General features: G+C 43.6%; 1 pseudogene; it reads right to left on the bottom strand.

Moving 5' to 3' along the window:
• LOC109773306 (long chain acyl-CoA synthetase 8-like) lies at positions 1-26,789 on the bottom strand (annotated as a pseudogene).
• Between the last annotated feature and the right edge of the window lie 294 nt (positions 26,790-27,083).

The raw sequence follows: 27,083 nt of genomic DNA on the forward strand, positions 1-27,083 counted from the left end.
TTTTGCTTGCACATATAATTCCCACTGACTTTAAATGCATACTAATTATCTCCCGTTGCAACGCACAGGCATATGTGCTAGTGGATGAATAATAGATGTACTAAGTTGATACGTGAGCAGATGGATATCATTACAGCTGAAAGGACATCAATTCAAAAGCTATGAAACCACAAGGTACTTAGTTCAAAAGGAAAGAACGCTTAGACGATGAACAAACAGTAGCACCTATGATTATTTTGACACGGTAGGCTTCTGACATGTTCTACTTCTAAAGATTAGCTTCCTCTTCCTCGTGGCTCTTTAAAGGAAAAGACTCTTTAGCGGCACATCTACATATAGTTAAACAATATTGTATCATTGGTCTGAACATTCAGCCATTCTTTAATTTGCTGCAATAAAATCGTGCTGACCTTTTCTTTTGCTTGGCCCATGGGTGGATCGTCGGACTGCTTGCCTTTTTGTTTTTGGTTCCAATGACACACCCTCATACAGTAGTCAGGAGATGCTGGAGCCGGCAGCACATTCTTGACAGTTGTGTTGGCAGCACATTCTTGACAGTTGTGTTGCCTGGTGTTGGGTGGAACACGAAGACCGTGGAACGTCCGATGCAGATGGCGGATTAACCATTCGATGCCGAGTTAATGGTGCCTCACTTTGCACATGATCTGTTGCTTGCACTCGGAAATACTAATAAAAATCAGCCCAGGGATCTACTATTTGGAGTGACCGCTCACAATATTTTTGTTCCAGAAAGTTCCTCTATTTCCAGTGCCAGGTAACCAACTCGTCCTTTTCCATGAGCTACAGCCGAGTTTGCGCTTCTTCCAGTGATTATAACGCCTCATGCTCTAAAAAAGGCAAACTCTGTGAATACTGGGTTTGGTTCCTCCTCATGTTCCATGTCTATTGCAAGCACTGCTATTTTGTACCTATTTACATGATGGAATTGTGGTGAATTGTTTGCTTGTGACACAGTTACCAATTGAGATGTAACATGGGTAAAAAATACCTTGGTCATGGTTCTGGATTGGAACATGTAGGACATTTCAATGCGCCATTTTCAGCTTCTTCCAGCAAACTTTGCATCCCATATACCACCAGTCATAGGTCGATTTACCACAGCGATTTTAATCGTGAGTTTGTAGTATCAGTTCTGTAGAAGGGTCAAAACATATGTTGAGGTTAATACTTAAAAGCATGCATAGGTGCAACAATGGTAATAAGTACTTGTGTTAATACCATGGTGTCAGTAGGTTCTAAACTGGTCATGTTTTTATTAGTTGTTTCAGTTGGTTCCTGTCACCCTGCCCTGCATTTCGTAACTCGATTTGATGAGGCATACCCCTAACCTTGTGCAATTGTAATATACGGCAGTCGGTTAATGGATGTGGCAGAATGGAAATAGATGCCAAGGGATTTTAAGTGAAATCAATGTTTTAGTACCCTAATTATTCCATCGAACAGAAAAATAACTATAGAGACAACATCTAATGACCAAGTATTTGCAAGGATCCATATTTGAGGAAGGAAGACAAATCACAAACAGTATGATTATATCTATATTTTGATCACACTGCAAATATAATTCATCAAGTAAAACTGTAATCAATGTAGATCAGCGCATAAGCGTTGAACTGAGATGCGAAGACAGGAACTGAGCTTCAAAGGTCACAGAAAAGATCATTTGGCTTTTGAAGAATCACAAGACTATACTTGGTGAGTGGTGACAATTAGATTTATCCATCTATCTAAATATTATGCCCTGTAAACATTACTGAATAATGCTTACCATCAACTGGATGTGCCAGTAAGTTGTAGCCCAGGACAGGAGCTTCCTTTTGGAGCATAGCAATATCTCCAGAACTGATTAGAGGATATGGTAAAGCATGTTTCTTCATCACCCATTGGTAAAATTCTCACCTTTCATCATAAACGAGATCTGTTTACCATAATAAAAATCTCAAATTTATGTAAAAAAGAGAATATCATCATCATTCAATAAACTGCTCACCCTTACAATATATCTTTCTAGACCTAACACTACATATTGTGACCAAGATAAACCAAATAAAGAGAGTACATAACTAATTACCACGACATGTAGTTTACGACTAAAATTCCTTAAGAAATTTAGCCTGGCTGTGGAGTTGCTTTTGATCTGTTTAAGGAACAGTCTGTTGTTTTTGGAAGACCACAAATCTGGGAAAATAACATCGCAGTCTATCCAGACCGATTGGAAGGAAAATAAACCTTCGGCTGTTCTGACATTTCACCAAATAGTTGGTCGTCACTGGAATCATTGATGTTTGCAGCGGCAAGCGGCTGCGCCTAAAAGGGTGGGCGTAGGGGAGCTTCTACATCTAGAGCTCCACAGCCTAGACAGGTTGAAATGGCAAGGCAAAGTAAAATCAGAGTCAGATATTTATATGAACAAACCTGATATTACAAAGTAATGACGCACTCCATATTTTACACCAATAAATTAAAATTTATGAAAAAATCAGTTTGGGGCAATCTGGTTCCACATTCATGAAATGATGCCACTGTACTTTATATGTCCAGAATATGGGAATAAATTTGTGTATACAATGGCAGTGACCTTTTACAATTGTTCCAAGCATTGTGCTGCAGGACATAGCCATGTAGCTTCAGCAGGCAACACCAGGAAGTCCACCAAGTAAAACAATACACAAAATCATTCATATGATGTGCCACAATGCTAGACAAGGTTTTCACTTTCAGTTTCAGAAAAACATTCAGCACCAACTGAAATTCAACGAGTTCCAGTTATATCGGTTTACATTTGCCAAAAGGCCAAAATATTCACTTGAATTCAATTAAACAATGTTTTGAAATTATTTTTGAAATATTTGAATCCATGTGTACTACTGAAATGGCTGAAATATTCTGGCCAAAAGGTAAATATTTCAATGACTGCTGAAATTAATGAAATTCAGTGAATTTCATTGAAATCTCACTGAAAGTGAAAACCATGGTGCCAGATCCCTTAAACATTAAACATATGCGCAAAGAGTAGGGTTGGAATGCGTTTTCTCTGTATACTTGTACACGAAATTACCATTGAAGAAGGAATGCTAAAAGCAAGTGTATTTTGTCTCCTTATGCACACCAAATATATCCGCAAATTAAAATGATCATAAGATCTACATATATCATTTTAAGTTAATTGCAACTTTGGTAGATTTTGTCAAGAACACTGAGCAATAACAATTGTAGAAAAAGTACGCGTTTTTCAAATAGAATACCGAGGTTTTTGCGATGTCAACTGCAAAAGCAAGCCATTAGTACATTGATACAGCTAATGGGAAATACCTGAGATGTATGCAAATCAAAGCAGGCTACCTTCTTGCCTTTTCCAGGCTTCAGTTTACACCTCTTTCTTTGTTCCAAGCTTCCATGTCGCTTTTGAAGAACTTTCCTTGTAGTCCTTGTGTTGTCAAGAGATGGTTTGGCACCGATGGTCACTGCTGTATGCTGTCAAATCATTGTTTTTATCGCTTTCGGGGTTTTTATTTTCTTTTTCTTTTGCCTAGGCATAGCTTTGGTCTTGTTGACTTTGCTATTTGCCGACGTGATTTTTCATATGCGTGTGTTAGTGTTGGCTGTGTGCATCCTAGTTATGCAGAGGCCGGGTGTGTACTCACTATAATTGTATCCCTCAATGCTATATTTTGAGTCAATAAAAAACACCCTTTATCGGAAAAAAAAAGCACGCTGCATTCATGGAGGTGTATAGCACAGTAAGGAGTATCAACAAAAAATCAGTTTAGTTCATCTAGTCCATATCATAGATATATTACATTCATCTGATGAGGATAGGTAAACTGAATCGTCTTACAGAAAATGTATGCTAAGACATTATTTGCGTCCCAGTTTCTGTTCCCTATAATTTTTTGCAATTAAATGTAGGTACAGTATACAAATAGGAATATGACTGGGTGGTATCAATTACAGATATTGCAATGTACAGTACGGAATGATTTAGGAAGTATCACGGATATTTTCTGACAAAAAACTTAGCAATTAAATTGCACACATAAGGCTAAGAGACACACTTGAAACTAAATTATATGTACAAAAAAATCAAAGATCATAGACAATGGAAACACACTCAATTTGATTTCTCACCCCACGCATTAACACAAACAATTAACATGCAGGCGGTGCACAGAAGAGGAAGAGGATCTGGAGTAGTTCACCATGGCAAATTTGTGGCCGACGTCGGCGCGGAGGCCAATCTCTGCTGTGCCAAATCCATCCTGCTGCTGCTGCAGAAGGAGAAGAGATCATCCATGAACAACAGGTTAAGCCTAAAAGTAGCAGATTCCTAGCTAACCCTAGATCATCATGACCATGAATGAAACAGAGAACAAGAGAGACCTTCCATGGCATTGTCCCTGCATCTATCAAGGTGGTGAGCTGCAGCTGTGTGGGGATGGGAAGAAAAGTAGTTGGATCCAATCAAATCCAAGAGAGGAGAGCTGACCTTTAAGAGAACAACTCTCATGGTGTCGTGGATATAATCCTGACAATGCTTGGGGGGTAGGAATGTACAGTCGGGCGTATCATCAAATTTTGAGTGACAGTCCGAGGCATCTGGGATCATCAAATTTCAAGTGACAGTCCCAGGCATCTGGGCTTGATCGGATCAAGCGTTACCAGTCAATATCCTTCGGAAGAACACCTGTCGGAAGTCCTTCTGTGGGGAATATTCGGTTCCCCGAGGGAATCTGAGTCGTGCCATGGAGGATATCGCGGGTGCCCCTTGCTCTTTAAGCAGAACAGGTCCACGACGGTTTCCTTCAAGTGGCGGGCACTTGGATAGCCATCATGCTTCAGACACGGATAGTTCGACCCGGGACAATCCCTGCTGGTCGATTTGATTTGTGATTCTTAGCCGACCAAAAAGCAAGTCATCAACCGACTGGAAGGCGAGTCGTCAGCCGGCTGGAAGGTGAGTTGTCAGCAGTCATCATTACAGATCTTCATGAATCATCACATCAAGATCTTTTGCTTTTCTGACAAGCTTCTATCTGACCAGTCGCGCAGGAAGACAGTTCCGCCAGCTGTCGGACAGAATACCCAAGTGACGCTTCGCGGTGTAGTTGGTTTTAAATGTTGGCCGTCTGGACTCCCGTGTTGAATTGATGCCACGGCCCCTTTTTGACGCGTGTCGTGCAGACTTCTCGCGGCGGTTTCGCCTCACACTCGGGTATAAATACCCAGCCATACGTGGGAGGGTTTTTGCACGTCCCCCACATCTTCCATAGCCACCGGAGCAGTTTCGTATCCCTTCCTCCCCTCGAGGCCTCGGATCGCCATGTCTTCCTCAACCCGCAAGCTCGAGAAGGCCAAGGCTGCCAGCGGTGCATCGTCTACCACGGGCGGAGAGCTCTCTGCGGCTGCCGCCGCTGAGGACAGGGAGCACGGGAACTGACTCCCGTCAATAGTGACGGAGGGCGTCCCCCGCGCGTACGAGCAGGACCATCAGCTGCCGAAAGACACCTGATGGGTGCCGGACTCCCACGAGCGGGAGCCGGCTCCCCGGGGGAATGAGCGGGCGATCCTCACATCAGGGATTGGGCCTCCTGATCCACCCCTTCTTCCGGCAGATGCTGGATTTTTTCCATGTGCGGCTTCACTGTCTCCCACCGAACACGGTCGCCCACCTCTCTATTTGTGACCTTGACCGAGGCCTTCCTCGGCTTCCGCTAGATTGGGCCCTGTTCAAGCATATTTTTTTTCTATTGTAGCTGCAGACGGTGCCGAAGGACGTCTACGACACATGCAAGGCACTTGGCATCCAGGCCAAGCGCATGTCAAGCTACTTGGAGATGAAGTGGCCCGACTCGTTGAAGGGGTGGACCTCTACGTGGTACTACTGCGAGGAGCTGTCGACTCCAATCTGTGATGCAGCCCTGCCCCCGTACTCCGCCCCCGTCGTGTGGCACCCCTTCCGGGGGTTGAAGCCCACTCGAGGGGAGGCGACGCAAGCCACGGTATTGGCGAAGCAGGTGGCCGCGTTGTCGGCGGCCGGCCTCTCCGGCCAAGACATCATGGCTGCGTGGGTCAGCCAGCGAATCCAGCCTCTCAAGGCCCGTGGTCGTGGGATCCCTAGCGTGCCTCGGCACTTCGACTAGAGGACACCACATTCGAGGCCCGGATGAGGCGGATCATCCGAACCCAGGGCCCAATCAGCCGGGAGGGCCCCGTCAAGCCCCTCGCAGTCGGGTAGCTCCCCCTGCAGTAAGTTCTTGCACTTGACTTCATTCCAGTCATTTTAGTTGGATCCGTGTGCGATGTTGTTTCTCTTATGCCTCAGTCAGATAATGCAGGGGATGGGAGAAAAGCGATTCTCCCATGCACGGGAGGTCCAGTGCATGCATCCATTGCTGGATTATGCTGGAGATCCGAGTGCATGCAAACTATGCTTCGCGTATACGTATAGAGTATGCCATTCTCATTAGAGCTTTGCTACACAGACGACAACGCTGGACGATTTTCAGACGATGTAACACATCAAGCCGTTCACAAGTACAGCTAAACTAAACAACGCCGTTCAATCCAACATCGTCCACCGTTCGGCCAGGATACTGTCGTTCGCATTAATATAGCAGTGTATCATGTCAGTCCATTTAATGCCATGCATGCGTTTCTCTCTCTCTGCTCACAAACTATGACACATGCATGGCTGACAACATCTCCTCTCTTCCTCTCAAAATCCATCATTTTTAGTTTCCTTTACAAAATATAATATCTTTGAAACCAAAATTCCTTTTTTGGAAGTTTTAATATATTTGAACTCATCGCATGAAGACCTTTAGAACAAGATCAACCTTGGATAGATTCTAAACACGTTATAATTTCAACCTTTAGAAATTTTTAATGATTAAATCAGTTATTGAAATGATTTTTAATGAGTGAAATACAAATAAAAATTGAGTGAAATTATTTTATTGAAATTAGTGAAATCGTTTTTCTGAATTAAGCAAAATTAGTTTGTTCCACTGAGTAAAAGCATTGTTTGGAATGTGTAAAGTCAACATTTTGAGATAAGTGATTATTTTAAATGACTGGAATATGCCTTTTAAAATGAGTCAAATCAGTTTTAAAAAATGAGTGAGATATGCTGATGAAATTGAAACTCAATTAAAATATATTCAATATTAACCTTGTTTTAAAGAGCATGTCGTTAGGAATTCAAATATTTTAAAATATTTTAATATGGAATTAATATTCAAAATATATTAACGAATTAGTATCTCACAAGAAAATAAAATGCTAGCTTTTGTATAGATAGACTGGTTCCGCACAGGGATGACATTTAATTTGCATTACTGGGCCCATGTATCACTTAATGTTGATGAATAGTTCTAGACGTATGAATAGGGTATTCTACAAAGAGTGCCAACTAGACCATGCACGGGACCTCCCGTGCATGGTAGAAAATCCAGTCTCCAGGGGATGGCTTTTCTTCTCAGGACGAGTCCTCCGACAGCGAGAGAGGGCGACGTCCCACTCGGCGCTCCAAGGCCCCGTCCGTCGCCGACTCCGAGGAGAGGACCGACCCGGAGGTGGAGGAGGTTGCTCCTTTCCCCTCCCCTGCATGCTCCCGAAGCAGGCGGCAACGGGAGGACGTCGCTCGCACGGAGGCGGAGCAATTGTCCAAGCGCCCCCGCCAAGCCTCCGTCGCCAAGGACCCCGAGACCCCGCTCAGCCTAACCGCGCGCAGTAGCAGTATGCCCAAGTCCGACTAGTGATCAGGATCAGCCTAACTGCTTTAGCGGTTGACGTCAGCTACACAGGGAGTTTGCACATCCCTGTGGCTAGACGCACTCGCTCGAGTTGATGTCCACGGCCTGTCCACTCAATTGCTCCAAGCCCCTAAACACATCATGCAATGGACGGAGTCGTCTGCCAGGGCCGGAGCCTTAACATCACTGACTCTTGTACAAGGGCACTTTCCGACTGCTGAGGGCCTCTCCAACATCAAGAAGGGCATCCCCGTCGACGAGCAAGGCAAAGATGTGGACCTTAATGAGATCTTCCCAAGGTTCCACTATGCTGCCAACCGAGTGATGTCCTTCGTTGATTTGGATGACTTCCTGGAGCCGACTGATGTTGACCGTGAGCCTAAGGAGTGAGAAAACAATTTAAATTTGCCAACCGAGTGGTGTCCTTAATGAAAATGGAACCTGGGGATGATCCCTGATTATCGAAGAAACAAACCATTATCTGGATAAAATGGTAAAAGTGGGCAAGGCTTCCAAAATAGTGGCAAAACTGAGTAGGACAAGAAATTGGTGGCAAAAATTAGCAGGATTACTAAAGTGGTGGCAAAAGTGACAAAAACCCATTTCTAAATAGATTTGAAGTGTTGTTGTTGCAACTTTTCGGACATTATACTGTACAAGTATGTGCAGATAATAGAACTGCTTCTATAGACTAATCTAGATCAATTGAGGGGGGGGGGGGGTCGTTTTGGCTCCCGGGTGCAGCTGCACCCGGAATCTGAGCCATCCAGATATGCATTGAGATCTGAAATACACATCACTGTCATGTGAATACTGGAATTGAAAATGAACTATACACTGGAGACGGTTGTTAGCGGCTGAGACGACGCACGTTGGCTCGCTAATGCGCGATGACGCTCCTGTACTCTGAACAGGTGTCTGGTTGGGACGACGTGGTCCGTTTGCATGGCCCACGTGTAAGGTGAAAAAAAATGGATGCGTGGTGGGTCGTGGTGTGCAGTAGTTCTCATCCTCTGTTTCCTCTGGCAGCGGTAAGGATATTCTTTTATCAAGGGAGGAGTGGTGTTGCTCTAGGTAAGGCAAGTGAGGAGCTAGGTGGCGGAAATGGGGAGCTACGATGTCGAAGCAGTACTGCAGGGAGCGCCGCCGGTGCATAGATCATGAAGACGCCTTGGTCATCGCGACGGACTTCCTAGTCACTCCAGTGGCCAGGTAAATCTAGATTTATCTCCCCAAGCTGCAACCGGAGGTTAAAGCATTCGATCTAGCGCGTTGCAGCTTTGATTTGTTGATGAACTCTATTGAAGGTTACCTATTTTCATGGATGAGGCGTGCAGCGTTGCCATTTTAATGGAAATGGTCCAAGGTGCAGGTTCAGCGGAAGTTCATTCTGGAGGTGGATCTAGATGGGCAATAGATGATGCAGGCATTAGTGGTGGTTGGGGGTTCAGTTGTAAGCGTGGAGGAGGCCAGCTCAGTGGTGCTGCATACGGCGAGCAAACTAGTATTGGTGCCGGGGGGAGGTACTGTTTTTGATTATAGTGAGAGTGCAGGAGATAACACAGATGTGATTGAGCAAGTTGACGCCCAGTGGAACAAGCAGCCAACCATGGAATCTCTAACTACAGACCAAGGAGAGAGTCGGGATGCAGTTTCAGCCCATTCCGCAAGCCCCGGGGTGGAAGGTAACAAAATTCATTGAATTTGTTCATCGGTACCATCCGTATTCCTGAAACATTTTTTTTTTGTCCAATTGGGGTGGAAGGTAACAAAATTTCATTGAATTTTGTTTCTCAAGTTTCCACCACCACTTCACCAGCAAACTTATATTCTGTTTTCTCAAGTCTTTTACCCCAAGGCCCCCTTTCTTTTTGGATCTACAAATACGACTCCACTTAACCATATGGTAGCCTTTTTTCTTCCCTTTACTATGCCAGAAAAACTTCCTTCTAGGTTTGTCCCACTTCTCCAAAGTGGTTATATATAACAAGACCATAGACATGTAGAAAGTTGGAATTTGTGACATCACAGAGTTCACTTTTATAAGCCTACCTCCTATAGACAGCACTTCACTGATCCAATTCTCACACTGATCGATGAATTTATCATCCACAAAAAGCCAATCACGTCATTTCAAACCAGCGTAGCTAACGGGCATTCCTAGGTATTTGATAGGAAAAGTACCTATTTGGCAATTAAACATCTCAGCGTACGTTTGCATAGTATCATCATCAGCACGAACCAAAAAATCTTGCTTTTTAAGAAATTGATTTTCAGCCCAGACATGATTTCAAAAAGATATAGGAGCAACTTGATATTAAGTGCATTTCTAGGATTATCTTCAAAGCATAAGATTGTGTCATCCGCATATTGTAAAATAGCTAACCCATTTGGAATCAGGTCAGCCGCTAAACCTTTGAATAAACCATTTTGTTGAGCTTTAAGTATCATTTAAGTCAAGCAATCAGCAGCCAGGTTAAAAAGGAAAGGTGAAAACGGGTCTCCCTGGCACACCTCTTCCGAGCTTTGAAAATAGGGGCCAATCTCATCATTCAGTTTCACACTAACCGTGCCTCCCACTAGGATTTTTCTCTAGTTTCAAAACAATCCCAGTTTTTTCCTAGCATTGGTATGGTGGAAGATTTCATGCAGGGACATAATCCCATCCATGATATCTCGCTTTTTAATAAAAGCATTCTGGTGTCTACTGAACAGGATATCAACAAAAGGTTCCAGCCTAATAGTGAGCACCTTGGTAATTAGCTTATAGATGCACCGCAGTAAACATATCGGGCGAAATTGTTGAATTTTATTTGCACCAACAACTTTAGGAAGCAGAGTAATAATCCCAGAGTTCAAGCGTTGCACATCTAGTTTATTGTCATGGAACCATTCAAATAAAAGCATCACCTCCCCTTTAACAATCTCCCAACAATGTTGGAAAAATTCAATAGGGATGTTATCTGGACCTGGTGCTTTGTTTGGTTTCATAGAGAAGAGCGTTTTTATCTCAATTTCAGAAAAGGGTCTAGTAAGGATAAAGTTATCAATATCGGATAACTTTTCATTTGGTTCCCACATTTTATCTCGCAACTTGCAAAGATTCCCAGGTGCAGACCCAAAATGGTCCTTATAGAATTCGGTGGCATGTTTCAATAAATTTTTGGTCCCCTCTATCACCTCGTCACCACAACTAAGAGAAAAGATGGTGTTCCTCTGTCTCCTCCCATTCACTATTCTATGAAAATACTCAAGTATTACTATCCCCTTTCAACAACCAACTTTCATGAGATTTTTGTAGCCAAGCAATTTCCTCTTCCACCAGGAGGTTATAGAGTTCCACCTAAATTTCAACTTTCTTATAGTATAATTCAGGAGATAGTACATATGTTTCTTCTAGTTTCTCTAGATGTTCTAGTTCCTCTCTTAGTTTTCTCCTCCTTTTTCTAGACTTACCAAAAATGTTAGACCCCCATCCTTTGAATAACTTTTTAAATCTCTTTAGTTTAATGTTCAAAATATCAATGCGATCATTTGATTTAACATGTTTCATCCACACCTTAGCAACTAAGGGGACAAAATCAGGATTTTTGAACCAATTAAGGTCGAATCTAAATTCTCTTTTCTGCACTGGAGTTGAAATATAATCTTCAGTGTTCAAAATCAGAGGGCAGTGATCTGAGATTTCTTTAACCAGTTTCCTAACAAAAGTCAAAGGAAATTGTCTCTCCCAAGAACTGGACATAAGTATTCTGTCCAACTTTTCAAGGGTAGGGTTTTGCTGATTATTAGACCAAGTGTACAGACCACCATTCATGTCTACTTCCCTTAGACAAAAAGCATTAATGGTGGAGTTAAAAAGATCAGAAGAATGACTTGTCCTAGTTTTCTTGTTTTTTCCCACTAGCATATCTAAGTATATTGAAATCACCTTGTACAATATAAGGGCAAGTAATATTGCTACACATATCAGATAACTCGGTCAAAAACTCCACTTTATGATCCTCATGTGCAGATCCATAGACTACAAGATTACAATATTTCAGTTTTTTTACTTTTATCCCACAACTCAAGTTCCATAATATATTTTCCTGCCTTGCAAGATCTAATATCAAAAGTATCATTTTTAGCACCACACAAAATCCCTCCAAACTTGCCCACTGAAGGAATCCAATTCCAACAAAAACATTCTCTTGGATCAATTTTCCTCAAGAGGAAAAATCCTTCTCCATAGTTTCCTGCATACCAATAAAGTCTAAGCAATATTCTCTAATCAAGTCAGATAAGCAGGTTGCCATGCCCTTCTTCCCCACACCTCTACAATTCCAGAAGAGACTAATCATTTTTCTTGCATTATGGGGAGTGGTTTCTGTTCCTAGGTTTACCAGGAGGCATGGTCGAACCAGCATCAAAACCCACTTTGTTCTTCTGACTTCTAGTCAGAGGCTTGGATATTACTACATTTACCTTCTTTTTTTCCTTCCTTCTAGATCTTACAGTAGTAAACTCATCACCATCAATCTCACCATCTCTCATACATTCCGTGTTTAAGGGAGATTTATCCCCAGCAGCATTGGTAATAAACAGAATTTTATCCTGTTGTTTCTCTACATTTTCAGTTTTTTCGACTATATTAGCCCTAGATTTTTCTAGTTCCCTAATCACATCAACCACAGTAAAGTTGTTGTCAGGAATATCAACACCCATCATCGAAGTAGTAGATACAATTTCTAGGTTGGAAAGAATCTCAAAAGAATTGGAGTTAGGGGTTTTTTCATTACCTTGAAGATTTCTCTTCTTAGTCATTTTTTCAGCCCGAACTCCCATGTTTTCAATGTTACCACCAGCTGTCCTCTAGCTCAGCCTGGTCTGCACTTCTTCCACCACAAAATGAAGGAGGAACCCCCCTGCCCATTATTTTGTGTTTTTTCAGCGATTCTGGCTCTTTTGGGTGACACCCCCCTGTCAGCATCCTGAGGCACAACCACTTTTTCTTTTGGGGGATTTTTCACAATAATTTTGTCCACTGAATAGAAAAAATCATTGAAGTGGCCTCCCAGCACCCCCTCGGCCTTAGCTGGGATATCTTCAGCATCTCTACATCCCAGTTTAATTCTGACATACTCGGGTCTGTTAACAGTAGTTTTATCAATGTCTAATGTGACACCCACCAGAGACCCAACATATGCAATATTTCTTTCATGTCTTTTATCCAGAGGGATGTTGCTAACATTGACCCAAGCAATGTTAAGTACACCCTTGGCACCCACAGATTCAGGCCACTTTTTAAGACTCACCACAGCCCCGCCACTTTTAATGTTCATAGTTTCAGCAAAACAAGCTTTGTCAACGTCCCTGGGTGAAGGAAGTCTCATGGCAAAAGTACTAAAGCCCAATCGATCTAGCCGAACATTTCCAGTTTGTGTTAATGTAAGCATTAAAGAATTCCTCTAGCTACCTGCCACTAGCCTGCCCCTCAATCACAGTGATCACAATAAATCTGTTCCTATCAGTGTTCTGGTTAGGCGTACTAGAATCATGGATATAGAAAAATCCTTTCCCCTTAGCTTGAAATCCACACATGGGAGCCACACATTCCCAAGGAAGCACAGTATTGCAGATTGGAACAAGATGCCCATTTAGACCACATCTACCACAAACAGCACGAGGACAGCACATGGGTATATGCACTGGTTCTTTGCAAGTAACGCAAACCTCAACGCCACCCACTAGTGGGGGGGGGGGGGGGGGGGGGGGGGGCATTCCTTCTTCCTGGAGTCAGTTGACGACGATCTTGCTGTGGGCATGCATCCTGTTGGAGACGAAGATCTTGTTGCGAAACGCTAGCCAGAATCCCCCGCGGTCACCTTGCCTTGGTTGTTGTCACCCCACCTTTCGACCCGACGGCCGTCGCTTTGCGTCTCCATGGCCGCGGCCTCCCACCTTGCCCGATCTGACAGCCCGCGACCATGGTCCATGTTGGTGGAGATCTGGCCGCCTTCCTCAATGCCGCGCGTCCATACCATGTTGCGGCCGCCTCCGCCGCCACCGCGTCCGACGCCCCGGCCGAAGCAACCGGCACCATGGTCGGCCCAGCCCGCCCCGAAGCTATCCAGGCGGTGGCTGCGATTCTCCGCTCCTCGATCTGCCATAGCTGCTGCTGGTGGACTCGCACTTGGTGGAGATGCAGCGACCTGAGCGAAGGATCTATGGTCTCCCCCCACTTACCCCTCCCACGAGCCGAACGAGGGAGGAACCCTAGGCGTCGAAACCCTAGGTGCCTCCCAGAAGTGGAGAAGAAGAAGGTCGAGATCTGGAATGGAATGCGGGAGGGCCGAGGGAGGATTTATCCCCTCCGTAACCCTAGCTGCGTGCTTTGTAGCAGGCGGGCCCACCTGGACCGGGCTCGCCCCACCACCTGGTCCCGCCATGGCGCATGTCCTGGGTGCAGGCCCGAGTACCCCCAGGGTCGGAAGTCCTCTACGGTACACGGGACGAGCTGAGCGGTACACGAACACGCCCACGACCACCGTCCCCGACGCATCAGCGTCAGCCCGCATCGCCGGCAGCGGAGATCGGTGGCCATGGTCAGCGTGGTGGGACGGGGAGGGAGAGGAGAGATGGTGGAAGGAGAGACTGTTAACCCCGCTTCTGATAAATCAGTGGAGCCTGTCGTGTAGGAGTAGGCCCGCCGGACGCCATGAAAGTCCTAGTGTGGAACTATCGGGGTTTGGGGTTGACCTCGACAGTAGAACTTCCTGTGAAACAAAAAAGCGAGCACCTACTGTCAAGAAGTTGAGATGGAGTTTAGGCTTTTTTAATGGCGTAGCAGTGAACTGTAATGGAAGAAGTGGATGTTTGGCTCTCTGGTGAAGAGGTGAAATTGAGGTTGAATGCAAACCTTTCTCTCAGTATCATATGGATATCTACATTCATGAAGATGGAAGAAAATGGAGGTTTTTCTGAGCACTTTGTTCCATCTTGAGGCAGGGGTCCAATTTCCCCCTATCTCTTTATCCTGTGTGGTGAGGGTTTTTCAGGGCTACTAAAGCAGGAATAGGAAGCGAGGAGGATTAATGGTATTAAATTTGGTTCTCAAGGCCCCCATGTTACTCATCTTCACTTTGCCAATGACGACCTAGTTTTCCTGGAAGCAACTCAAGAAAGCCTGCTAAGATTAAGAGCAGTTTTACACAGGTATGAGGCGAGCTCTAGTCAGCGGGTTATCCTGTAGAAATCCTCCATTTTCTTTGGACCTAGCGCGCAAGAAGAGTCAAAAGCCATATTGAAATAAGTGAGTGGGGTGGGATGTGAAGCTCTCAACGAAAAGTATCTTGGATTGCCTACCATGGTTGGTAGATCAAAACATGGAGCGTTTAGACACATCCTAGAAAGGGCATCAAATGAAGTCCAAGGTTGCAAAGGTCAAGGACTATCGAAAGCGGGGAAGGAGATATTAGTGAAGTCGGTCCTGCAAGTCGTCCCAGCATATGCAATGAGTAGTTTTGCCATCACCAAATCTATTTGTAAACAACTCACCTCTGTTATGTCCAAATTTTGATGGGGGTCAAGCAAGGGACAACAAAAGGTTCATTGGATCAGCTGGGAGAAGATGTCGAGGCCTAAATGTTTGGGCGGTGTAGGCTTCAGAGAAATGGAGGCCTTTAACCAGGCGTTGTTGGCTAGACAGGGATGGAGAATGCTAACGTGCCCTGATACTCTATCTGTAGGAGTGTTAAAAGCTAGATATTTCAAGCACACTAGTTTTCTTAAAGCCGCAAAAAATTGCAAGACATGACTACCTAGCGTGGAACTGGACAAGGATGAGGAATTGGGTAGGAAATGACTACCTAGCGTGGAATTACACATCTAATGGTATTTTCTCTGTCAAATCTGCATACAAAGCTAGGAGGTTTAATGATTTGGTGGTTCATTTGGCCAGGAAGGGTGGATCTTCATCTTATGCACACAAGGGATGGTTTAATTTATGGAGTTGTGATGTCCCGGGTAAAATGAAGATCCATACATGGCGGGTTGCCCATCAGAGTGTGGCAATCGGAGTCGAGTTGGCTAGAAGAAAGATTAAGCTCAATGTAAAATGCCCCTACTGCTGCAGCGAAGAATCTTTCATACATTGCTTTTGGGGTTGCTGTTATGTGAAGGAAGCTTGGTTGGAGCTGGAGCATCTATGGAACAAAAAATGGCCACTACTTTCTGAAAAGAGCAGAAAAGGACGAGACCAGACGAGTTGGATGTTGAACCTCTTCCAGGTTTTATCAATGGATGACCTCTCCTTAATCCAGTAAGGTTGCAAATCGGATGGATATCTATCATGCGTGCCTTGAATCAATGGTCAAAACTAATTGAGGTGATGTGGCTTAAGGACAAGCTAGAGAATTCCTAGTAGTGGGGGTCCTTTATTTAGATATAGTAGATTAGAATCTTATATGAGCTGTGGCGGGAGAGAAATTCTGCCTCTAGAGGTGAACCTGTGCAAAATCCAAAGGAAATGGCTAGAAGAGTCAGTGCTCTTGCTACTGAATGAACCCAAATTAAATCAGCATATGTTTCCTCCAGAGTGCATACTAATGGGAGATGGTCTCCTCCCCTCACGGCTGGGTGAACATAAACGTGGATGGTGGGCTTGATGTTGGAGGTGGAGGAGGGGGAGCAGGAGTAATTATCAAGAGAAATGATGGCTCTTTTGTTGCAAGGAAAAGCTCTAGGCTCCTGTATGTGCGTGATCCAGCACTTGCAGAGCTATTGGCGGTGAAAGGTGTCATGTTGGCGAATCAGCAGGGACTAGAGAAGTAGTATTGGAGATGGACAACTTGGAAATGGTGAGTAAACAAAAGAATGCCACTATTGACAGATCGATTTACGACTCTCTAATCGAAGAGCTCAAGTTTAGGTTTTCTTCTTTTTCTGAATTTCGAGTTGTGTGGTGTCGTAGAGAGGCCAATGGTTGTGCCCATGTACTAGCAAAAGCTGGGTGTTATTTGAATGGCTCGGATGTGTGGCACGGGGTTGCTCCGCTGTCTCTTGAGCCACTACTGTGTAAAGACATGTATGGATAAAATACCAGTTGTTCTACAAAAAGAATTAAGAATCTCATGTGGGCTACGGGGAGTAGTAGGAATCAATATAATTTTTTTGGATATGTTGTTACATTTGACACAACATACAAGAACAAATTTGTATGACATGCCATTTGGGTTGTGTTCGTTGGGGTCAACGACCACTTCCAGATTATTATATTGGCTGGTGTACTTCTTAGGGATGAACAAGTTGAAAGCTTTGAGTGGGTTTACTCGGAGTTTGTTAGGATGATGGGTGGCACTCCTCAGGTGACAATTCTCACAAGTAGAACTTTCCGCTGGGATGGTTGCTGCTTCGTAGGTCTTTCATTTTGTCCATTCCCACAATACCGGATAGGTCATTAACAAATAATTTTCAAAAATGCATTGTTCTTTGCTGATGTAGACCAATGCAGGGCGATGGAAGTTGCCATCAAGAATACATTGCCTACGACGACTCACCGGTGGTGCAAGTGGCACGTTTCGAAGAAAGCTAAAGAGACACTAGGACCGATGTACACGAAACGATGTGATTTAAGGGCTGCGTTCCACAAGGTTGTGAACCGCATGTTGACAATTGAAGAACTTGAGTAGGCTTGGAAAATGCTGATAGAAAGTATAACCTAAAGACTCACACATACATGACACAGATCTATGAGATCAGGGAAATGTGGGCTAAACCTTACTTCACGGGAGTTTTCTGTGCTAAGATGGGCAGCACGCAGAGAAGCGAGAGTGCAAATAGCATGCTGAAGTCGTATGTACCACCTGGCTGCCTGGTGCACATGTTTGTAAGACATTATATGCGCTTGCAATTTGTAAGGGACTCAGAAGAAAGCTATGAAGAAGAGAACAAAACTATGAGTTTTTACGAGATATCATAAGTATTTTCTCATCAATTAGTACACTCTATCAAACTTAACAAATGTTACTATCTGAGCTACATTGCAGGCAGGAGTTGTAGTCAAGTGTGGCATGTCGATGGAGAGGCACGCTAGCAAGGTATACACAAGGGCAATGTTCGACCAGTCTGGCGACCTGTTATATCAGGCCCATGCATACAAGATAGAGGAGATTGAGAAGAGCATCTTGTACAAAGCTGTCCACACTCTGGCTGAAAGGTGAGAGAAGAGGGCAAGGGGTGTTTACTAAGTGAAAACCATCGAAAGCGGCGAGAAACTAGAGCGTGAGTGCGGGCTTATCGAGCACATGGGCATGCCGTGCTGCCATATGCTGAAAGTATGTGATATTGTCTACATCGGTTAAATATGGGATTAGGGATTTTTCTCTTCTGATAAAATTAGATTGTATTTTGTTTACAGGTTATGGATGTGCTGGGGTGTACGGAGATACCACAGAAATTGATCATGAAGAGGTGGACAAGGGACGCGCGTGACATACTGTCAGCACACCTACAGGTATACGTATGTCAGCGAGATCATGCTGGGAGCAGGTCGATGACACATCAGCACACAGCACTCTACGTACATGAGTCGAGTCTTATGAGAAAGGGATGCAAATAATCAAGGATGGAATAGCTTTGCTAGCTGAGTATGAAAAATCCAGAGGTGGACTTGGATAGGAGGACCGGCCAGCAATTGATACTGTTGGAACTTCTAACCCGGACATGGAAGCAAACATTGTGCCAGCCGTTGGTGATGACAACCAAACTCAGATACAAAAGTTGGCTGTACTGGATTGCAGGAAGGCCGACAAACAGCCGTGAAAAAGCGCCATATGAGCAGCTGAGTAAGAGAACTAGATTCTGTAGCATATGCAGAGGAAAGGGACATAAGAAGACCACTTGCCCAGAAAGAGGTGATCTGCCAAAACAGCCGAGGAAAGAAGCAAAATGCAGCAACTACGGCGTGGCTGGTCACAAGAGAAATACATACACAAATCCTGAAGGTGTGAAGCTCCAAACTACCCGTGTGTAGCTAGTTAGAAAAGGATTATGTTATAATCCCATGTATAATAGTTGTATAATGATTTAGTACGATTTTCTGCCATTGGAACTATTGATTTTTTATGCAAAAAATGTATCGATACAAGTTAAACGTTGAGAGTTGTATGTATGCACACAAATTCATGCAGCACCTAAGCCATAAGCTTGGTTTGGTGTTCACTAGTGGCATGGGCGAATGTGACTATTCTGAGGTGTGGAGTTGTGTGTACATGGTCTGGTTCGAAATTTGAATTTTGAAAAGGAGGATAGCTGGTGGGCCTGATGTGGTTGTGCTACCTCCAGTTGCTGTAGATGTCTATATATAGGGGCACTGTGTGGAGCCATTGGCAAGTCTGTGTGGGCAGTTTCGAAGGAAAAATGGCTGTCCCGGCAGAGGTGAGAGCAGGAAGAGGATGGCATCATCAATCAGCTGGCCGAGCTCAGGTGTGCTCACATCAGGCTTGGCTTGCTGGAGGAGGAAGAAGACTCCATGGCCGTGAAGAGGCAAAAGGGGAGAGGAATATGAGTAACTGGTGGATGAACTGAAGCGTGCAGAGGAAGGAGATGGTGGGTGGGATGGGGTGGAAATATCTAGCGTTGACGTTGGGCGTTTAGAGACGTTGGTCCAGTTCTGTGCAGCCGTTGGGACAGATCCGTCGCCCTCCGTCTGTACTAGAACGACGTTACACGGCCACATCTAATCCGTACAACTTCCAGACAGGCCATGCATCGTTGCTATTTAATCAAAATACAGAACAGAATACTTGGCTGTGTGCGAATCGCGATGCAGGCATGCGGTCCAGATTGAGGGAGCATCTGGACCCGAAAGCCAAAATGGATTGCCGAATTAAAGGCATCAAACAAATCCAAAATAGAAAAGCTCTGTGTTTAGTCATATTTTCAGAGGAAAATTAACATATCACTGGGAAGTAGACGAACGATCTAAACATGACAAAAGAATCCAGGAAAAAAATCATGTACTGATGCAACAAAGGGCACTTGAGCCTTTTCTACTCATGTACCGATGTAACTGCAATGACACTCAGTATATGTAGAAGGGTTTCTCCAGAAGACATACCACTTATACCTGAATCATACTGTGAGGAATCAAACAAAAGGGCAATTGTACTGCTTGATTCGGTTCACAGACAGGAGCGATTTCTGGTTCCTCACTCCCATGTAGCTACACTCCCACGATGCAGTGTCCTGCATACAAACAATACCATATGGCAAATGTTAGCAACACAAATTTATGTTCATCATTAGTTCAGGACCCATTCGCCAGCAGTTAACTAACCAGCAGCCCAGGACACAACGGCAAGTCTAGCATCAAACCAAGGTAAGCAAAGCAAGTGTATAATCATGCAAGGTTGAGTATTCATTTAAAAAAAATAGAGTTGAGCAGATGAAACGAGGAAGATCCAGTACTGGCAATTGACATGACAACGGACTCAAACATAATGTCCACGAATGATCAAACAAGCCACATCGCATTTACGAAGATATCCGAGCTGCAAACCCTGACCATGCCAAATTTGCAGCTGCGCACCATGGCCAAATGCATGGCCCCGAACCAAACCATACCCAAAACCAATGAAATATCAGAAGGCAGCTAAGCAACTATCAGAACCAAGCAATTCAGGTCAAATCAACCAATTACAGGCCAGAAGCGCACGCAGAGCAGACACGCCGATCTGTACCTGCAACCAACCAGACGCATGGAAACATTTCAACCAACCCAACCCGAACGCAAGCCCCACATCACGATGAAGCTAGCTACACGGATGCGAAATCGAGGTACCAAATCAAGCGCACGTGGGCGCGGCAGCACATGCAGCAGCCCAGGTGCAAACGCGGTCGAAAGAGCCAACTTAGCAGCTGGAGGGAGAGGAGGGGCAGCGAACTGGTGTATAGTACTCTCACACAACATTTTACTTATAAAATTGAGCTATGAGATTGAGTGGCTGACAGTGACAAACTCTGTAATTCATTTTACTGTGTAGCAACCTAAGAATCGACTTTCGGTTGGTACACTGCTAATCTAGAAGCAATGACTCAGAATATGATGGGAGTAATTAACTGGAACTTGGGAGTTACTGGTCCACTGACATCATGCAGAATCTAGTAAATAGCTCACTGCAGCACTGGACTATGATATTCGCTATCTAAGTGTCATTTTGCAATTACTGTCAGCCCAATAACATCACATGACAAATGAAGACGACAGAACTGGAATAGACTGATGGACTTAACTGCCAATGCAACTTGGACCCTGAAGAACAAGGGAGGTCCTTGGCATGTGTCTCTGAATTATGTCAGCATCCTCCTGATGTAAAAGGGCTGGTCCAGCAACCAGTGCAAAAACAGGTACCAGGCAAATGCAGAGCATTGCCTGCCATTCGATGTGATGAAGAGAATATGTGATAAGAGCATGGTTTTGATTCTTAGTTTGTGATTCACATACAGCATGTGTCTGCAGTGGATAGTGATTCTGTCTAGCAATTGCCGAGCATGCTCAGTTCCAGATACAGAACTAATTAGTAATTAATTGTTTGACTTTGCTATCTACAGTGTATAACAACCTATTAAAGTTCAAGACTATGAATTTAGCAGCATGATGATGATGATATATAATTCAATTAAGTTAATGGACTAACATGGATGGGTGCAAACTTTCTAGCTGGACAGAACAGTTGGCATTACAGTCTAGTCTTATTAATATATGAGCATATAGTATATAATAGTAATATTGTAACATAATCTCTCAACTCAAGTAATATCAATGTTCAAGAAAGTGTTTTAGGCGGCGCTTAAGCGCTAAGAGACAGCTAAACGCTTCGCTTCTGCCCTAGGCGCAAGTTTTAGCGTTGAGCGAAAAAAAAAGCAATTTAGCAGCCGCTTTAGCGCTGAGCGTTGGCTAAGCGAGCGCTGTGCGCGCTTAAGCGATCAAAAAGTGAGGCATGGGCCACAGGAGGGAGGGAAAAGGGTGGTATAAAGGCCTGGCCCAATACTGGCCTGTTCAGCTAGGGTTACTCAGTTAGAAGGGGGGGGGGGGGGGGGGGGGGGGGGGGGAGCTCCAGTGACGGCTGCTCCTGCTCTGCATCCAGCGCAGCTCCATGTGTTCTTCCTCCTCAGCCCCGTACTGGATCTGAACGGCGGCAGCTCCTCCTCCTTCTCGGCCTTCTGCTTGGCTGCTGCCATTTATCTTATTAAAAGTTTAAGACATTAAGTTGTTACGCATTTGGGCTTGCTGTGTGACTGTGAACTACTGAACCTTATGTGTATTTGGCTATTTGCTATGGTGTGTGAACCACTGAACCTTATAATATGCTATTCAATTACCTATGTGCTATGTTTCCTGTTTTCTTGTGCATATTATTCAAAAACAGCCAAATTCTGACCAATTTTAGAAAAACGCTTAACCCCGGCGGCCATTGCTCTAAGCTGTGACCTTCCGCTCCTCTTACGCTTGCCGCTTTTTTTAACATTGAATAATGTTGCAGAAGCCAATTTACCAAGAATTGTCTCTGATAATTTATATGGCTCAATTAGTCAGGTGTGGCTACAGTATATCAACAACTGAGTTCTAATTGTACTCTACTACCCTCTGATAGACATTTTAGTCTCATTCACAGGAATTATTTCTAAGAAAAATCCAAAGGGCTGCTGTTGCAACTTTTAGGACATTGTATTGTACAAGTATGTTGAAACAATGGTCTAGATAAATTAATAGGAGTTCATCAAACAAATCTAAAATAGTACAACTCTGTTTAGTTATATTTTCAGACATAAAGTAACATTTCATTTGAAAATAGGCCAATACTCTATACATGACAAAGAAGTCAAGAAAAAAATCATGTAATGGTCTCTAACCACGGCCACTTAGGCCTTTTCCACTGATGTAATCCAGACTGCATGGCACTCAGCATACATAGAAGGGTTTATCCAGAAAACATGGCAGGTTTACCTGAATCATACTGTGAGTACCTCCAGCAAAACACCCACTGTACTGCTCAGTCAGGTTCACAACAGAAGCGATTTCTGGTTTATCACGCAGCAGGGAAGCAACTTCAGAAGGTACCAGCAGATTTATGGGGCGACAGCAAACAGGGCAAACGGATGGCCGAAAGATAGTTCGAGAAAGGAGTTACCGTGAATTGCAGGTCAGTGATCGAGCTTCTTCAGATCATCTTCAAATTTAGTCTTTAGCTTCTCCCTCTTAGTCACAAGCCAGACTCTGTAGCCCAACATTCAGGCAAAAGACGATCTTAGCAGGTATTTCGAACTTCTCAAGCCTTGCTGCTTTTGTGGCCTGCACAGTTGGAACACATTGCATTAGACAACAGACAAGAGCACTGCAAACAGGGCAGGTGAATTGTGAATCTGCTGCTGGCATGAAGAGTACTTAAATAGGATATTGTTATCATGAACAATAATACAGAACATAGCTTAGGGCAATGCAATATCTTCGTTTCAATCATAAAACTTGAGTTTTGCACCTAATTTGCTACAAGTCTGCAGAACCTCAGTCCACAGGGTCCTATTTATCAGCAACACAGTTGCCCACAACTGAAACCAGACATAACACAGTAACATGCCCAAAAAAAACACTCAGATGCACGCTATTGTGCAGTAGACTGTGGTAAGGCAGGCTGTGGTGCCTGGGAAATCGGCATGGGTTGAGGGGGCGAGGGAGGAAAACAGGGATGAGACAACAGAGTAATTCCTGCTTACCACTAACTGATGTTTGACTGAGTTTTGACGTTGGGTCGCCAAGCCTATCACAACCCTCCTCCTTTACCCGGACATGGGACCAGCTATGTTGAGACAACATAGGCGGAGTTAGATCTAGACATGCATTATAGCATTTTATTAGTGTTCATACTCCCTCCATCCCAAAATAAGTGTCGCTGACTTAGTACAAATTTAGTACAAAGTTGTACTAAGTCAGCGACACTAACTGCTCACGAGGTCCTGTTCCAGAAAGAACTTCTAAAAGGCTGATTACCATGTAACCGCTAAAATGAGGCCACACACCCATACTGGCTACATAATTTGAATAAACTAGATAACTATATCCTGTGAACTGTTAAGTATATTATATCTCCTCTTCCTATCAAATCGGTCTTTTGGGATAGATAGTTAGATGACTATATCTTAACATGGAATCAGACCAGAGGTCTTGGGGTTCAAGTCTTGGTCCCCGCATTTCCCCAATCATTTATCCACGTTGGGCGTGGGGAGAGGGGTAGATATATTATATCTCCTCTTCCTATCAGATCTGCCTTTTGGGATAGATGGTTAGATGACTACATCTTCAACATATATGAGTATTTTATGCGCCCTAATTAAGCAAGAACTGAACTAATGTTTAATTCTTCGACCCAGTGCCTGGGGGCAGCCACAGTCATCATCGCTGTCATACTGCCAAGATCCAGGGTCAGCTCTACTAGTCCATATCAGTTGGGAAATATTTGGATTTTCCTATCGGTATTAATTAAGAAGGCTCTGCATACAAGAAGGTGTACCATAATTGTTAACATTAAACAAGATGCCAACCGTTTTTATCCTAAGATCCTTCCCCTTCAGCCGTGACGAATGCTGACCACTGGCTGCCCCCCAGAAGGTTGTACCACAATATACTAGCATACATCACATCATTACAATCTGCAACTGCCATGGCCAAAAACTCAGAAGTATGCAGTGGTATTATATTGTCAGCTAAACCAGATACTGTTAAGACCCTGGTTGCACCCATTCAAATGTACAAAATGTGCTTTTGTACACCAGAGAAGTTGGTTAAACTGATAGCTAACCTAGTTTGGTGATGTATCATATGAATATACCGGAACATTGACATACTCAATTTGCGATCAAATCTAACCTTTGATAGAGACTGCTGGACCTCCTTAATTGCTTGATCATTATGACACAGCTGCTCAATGTCTTTGTAGCTTATCCCTGAATTTTGAGCCCACTTCTTCAAGGCCTGGTGCGGTGGACCTACCAGTGCAACACAGTAAGCATGAAATGGATCAGCATAGGCCATGATACTGTCCACATGATTGCTTGTATGTAGAGCTGGTTCAAACTGCAGAGAGAGAATTAATTACTCAGCAAACAGAATGCTCATAACTGGGCCCAATTTATAAGCAAGCCTTGCCAAGAGATATATATTCTCCATGTTGGAGGTTTACTATGTATTTTTCCCTGTCGATGATCTCAATGCATCCATCAGGACGGAGCTGGCCGATATCTCCAGTGTAAAACCAGCATACTCCTCTCACATCCACCTGAGGGACACACGACACAATCGTGAAGTGAAAAACATAAATGCATTCAGTGACTGCAGATTTGGAGATAATCACCTTATACACCTCATCTGTTTTTGCTTCATTGTTGAAATAACCGTTTGTTATACTGTAGCCACCAATAATAACTTCTCCACAGGGCTTTGGAGAATCAGAATTCCTATAACCGCCTTTTCCGATGAAATAAGCTGCACCCATTTGATAAAAGAGGTTAGAGTAGGCATTATGGTCTTGAAGTTTTAAGTTTCCGAAAAATCATCACAAAACTCATTAATACAGTGCATGTTAAAACATGTGAACCTACAAGATTTCATGGAAGAAGATGATCAACTGTAGCAAGCAGCAACATAAGAAGAAAAAAAAGCTGAATGAATAGTACTTTAAAGTGTTTATAACTTGCTCTTATGTAATGGTGCAGTCATTTTATTCTGGTATGCAGGCACTATTTTGCCTATGGTTAATTACCTTGAATTTCCAGGAACACGGACAGGAGAGTTGACCGCATTAAAAGACAATGTTGTCAAGTGTTTCAGTTGTTTAAGTGTGTCGGCCTCAACAGGTTCATCCTCAATGTAGATAACATGCTTAAGACCATGCAACTTTGAACTGACTGCAGGCAGCTTCTTAAGTTGTTTTGAATCATAAATCAAAGTGGAAACCTGTGTCTGAAATTCGACATAAGAAAATATATCAGATGTAGGAGCACCAGTTACATGGTTCTTTCTTGAAAGTTTGCACTTGTAACTGGTAAATCTTTCTATCTTGGATCACATCAATAAACTAGCAAGTTAAAATCAGAACATGAGAACTCCCTTCATTTCAATACATCAACCTACCATGGGCACAGACAAAAGGACGCACCAAATTTAAGAGGAAATTAGCAAAAATTAACTTTAAAAAATTGTTTCACTATGCTATTCTACGGCGTATAACAGCCGGTTAAAGTTCAAGGCTTTGAATATAGCAGCATGATGATGATGATGATATACTTCAATTAAGTTAATGGACTAACATGGATGGGTGCAACTTTCTAGCTGGACAGAATAGTTGTCTTGACAATCTGGTCTTATTAATATATGAGCATAGAGTAACAATGTAACATAATCTCTCAACTCAAATAATGTTGCAGAAGCCAATTTACCAAGAATTGTCTCTCATAATTGACATAGCTCAATTAGTTAGGTGTGACTGCAGTATATCAACAACTGAGTTCCAATTGTACTCTACTAGCCTCTGGTAGACATTTTAGTCTTATCCACTGGATTTATTTCTAAGAAAAAATTGAAGCGCTGCTGTTGCAACTCTTAGGATATTGTATTGTGCAAGTATGTGAGAATAATAGAACTGCTTCATTAGACTGATCTAGATAAATTAATAGGAGGTCCTCAAACAAATCTAAAAGAGTACAACTCGGTTATATTTTCAGAGGTGAAGTAGGCCAATATAAAATCAAGTGCTCATCTCTAACCAAGGGCACTTAGGCCATTTCCACCGATGTAATCCAGACAGCAAGGCACTCAATAATGTAGAAGCGTTTATCCAGAAGACATGGCAGGTATGCCTGAATCATACTGTGAGTAACTCCAGCAAAACAGCCATTGTACTGCTCGATCCAGTTCACGACAGGAGTGTACTGCTCGATCCAGTTCAGAGTTCACGACAGGAGCGATTTCTAGTTCATCACACAGCAGGGAAGCAACTTCAGAAAGTACCAGCAGAGTAACGGGGCGGCGAGAAACATAGCAATCAGATGGCCGAAGGACAGATCCATGCAGCCACACCGCCACGACGCAATGTCCTGTATACAAACAATAACATGCGACAGTGTTAGCAGAGGGGGGCTCTTGTTCATCAGGAGTCTAGGGATCAAAATGTCCGCCGGCAGTCGAATTAACCAGCAGCGCAAAACACCGCACCAAGTCTAGAATCTAACTAAAGTAAGCAAATAAGTGTATAGTCATGTGAGGTTGAGCAT

The sequence above is a fragment of the Aegilops tauschii genome, chromosome 3 (genome assembly GCF_002575655.3).
Source record: "Aegilops tauschii subsp. strangulata cultivar AL8/78 chromosome 3, Aet v6.0, whole genome shotgun sequence".
In the NCBI taxonomy this organism is placed as follows: Eukaryota; Viridiplantae; Streptophyta; class Magnoliopsida; order Poales; family Poaceae; genus Aegilops; species Aegilops tauschii.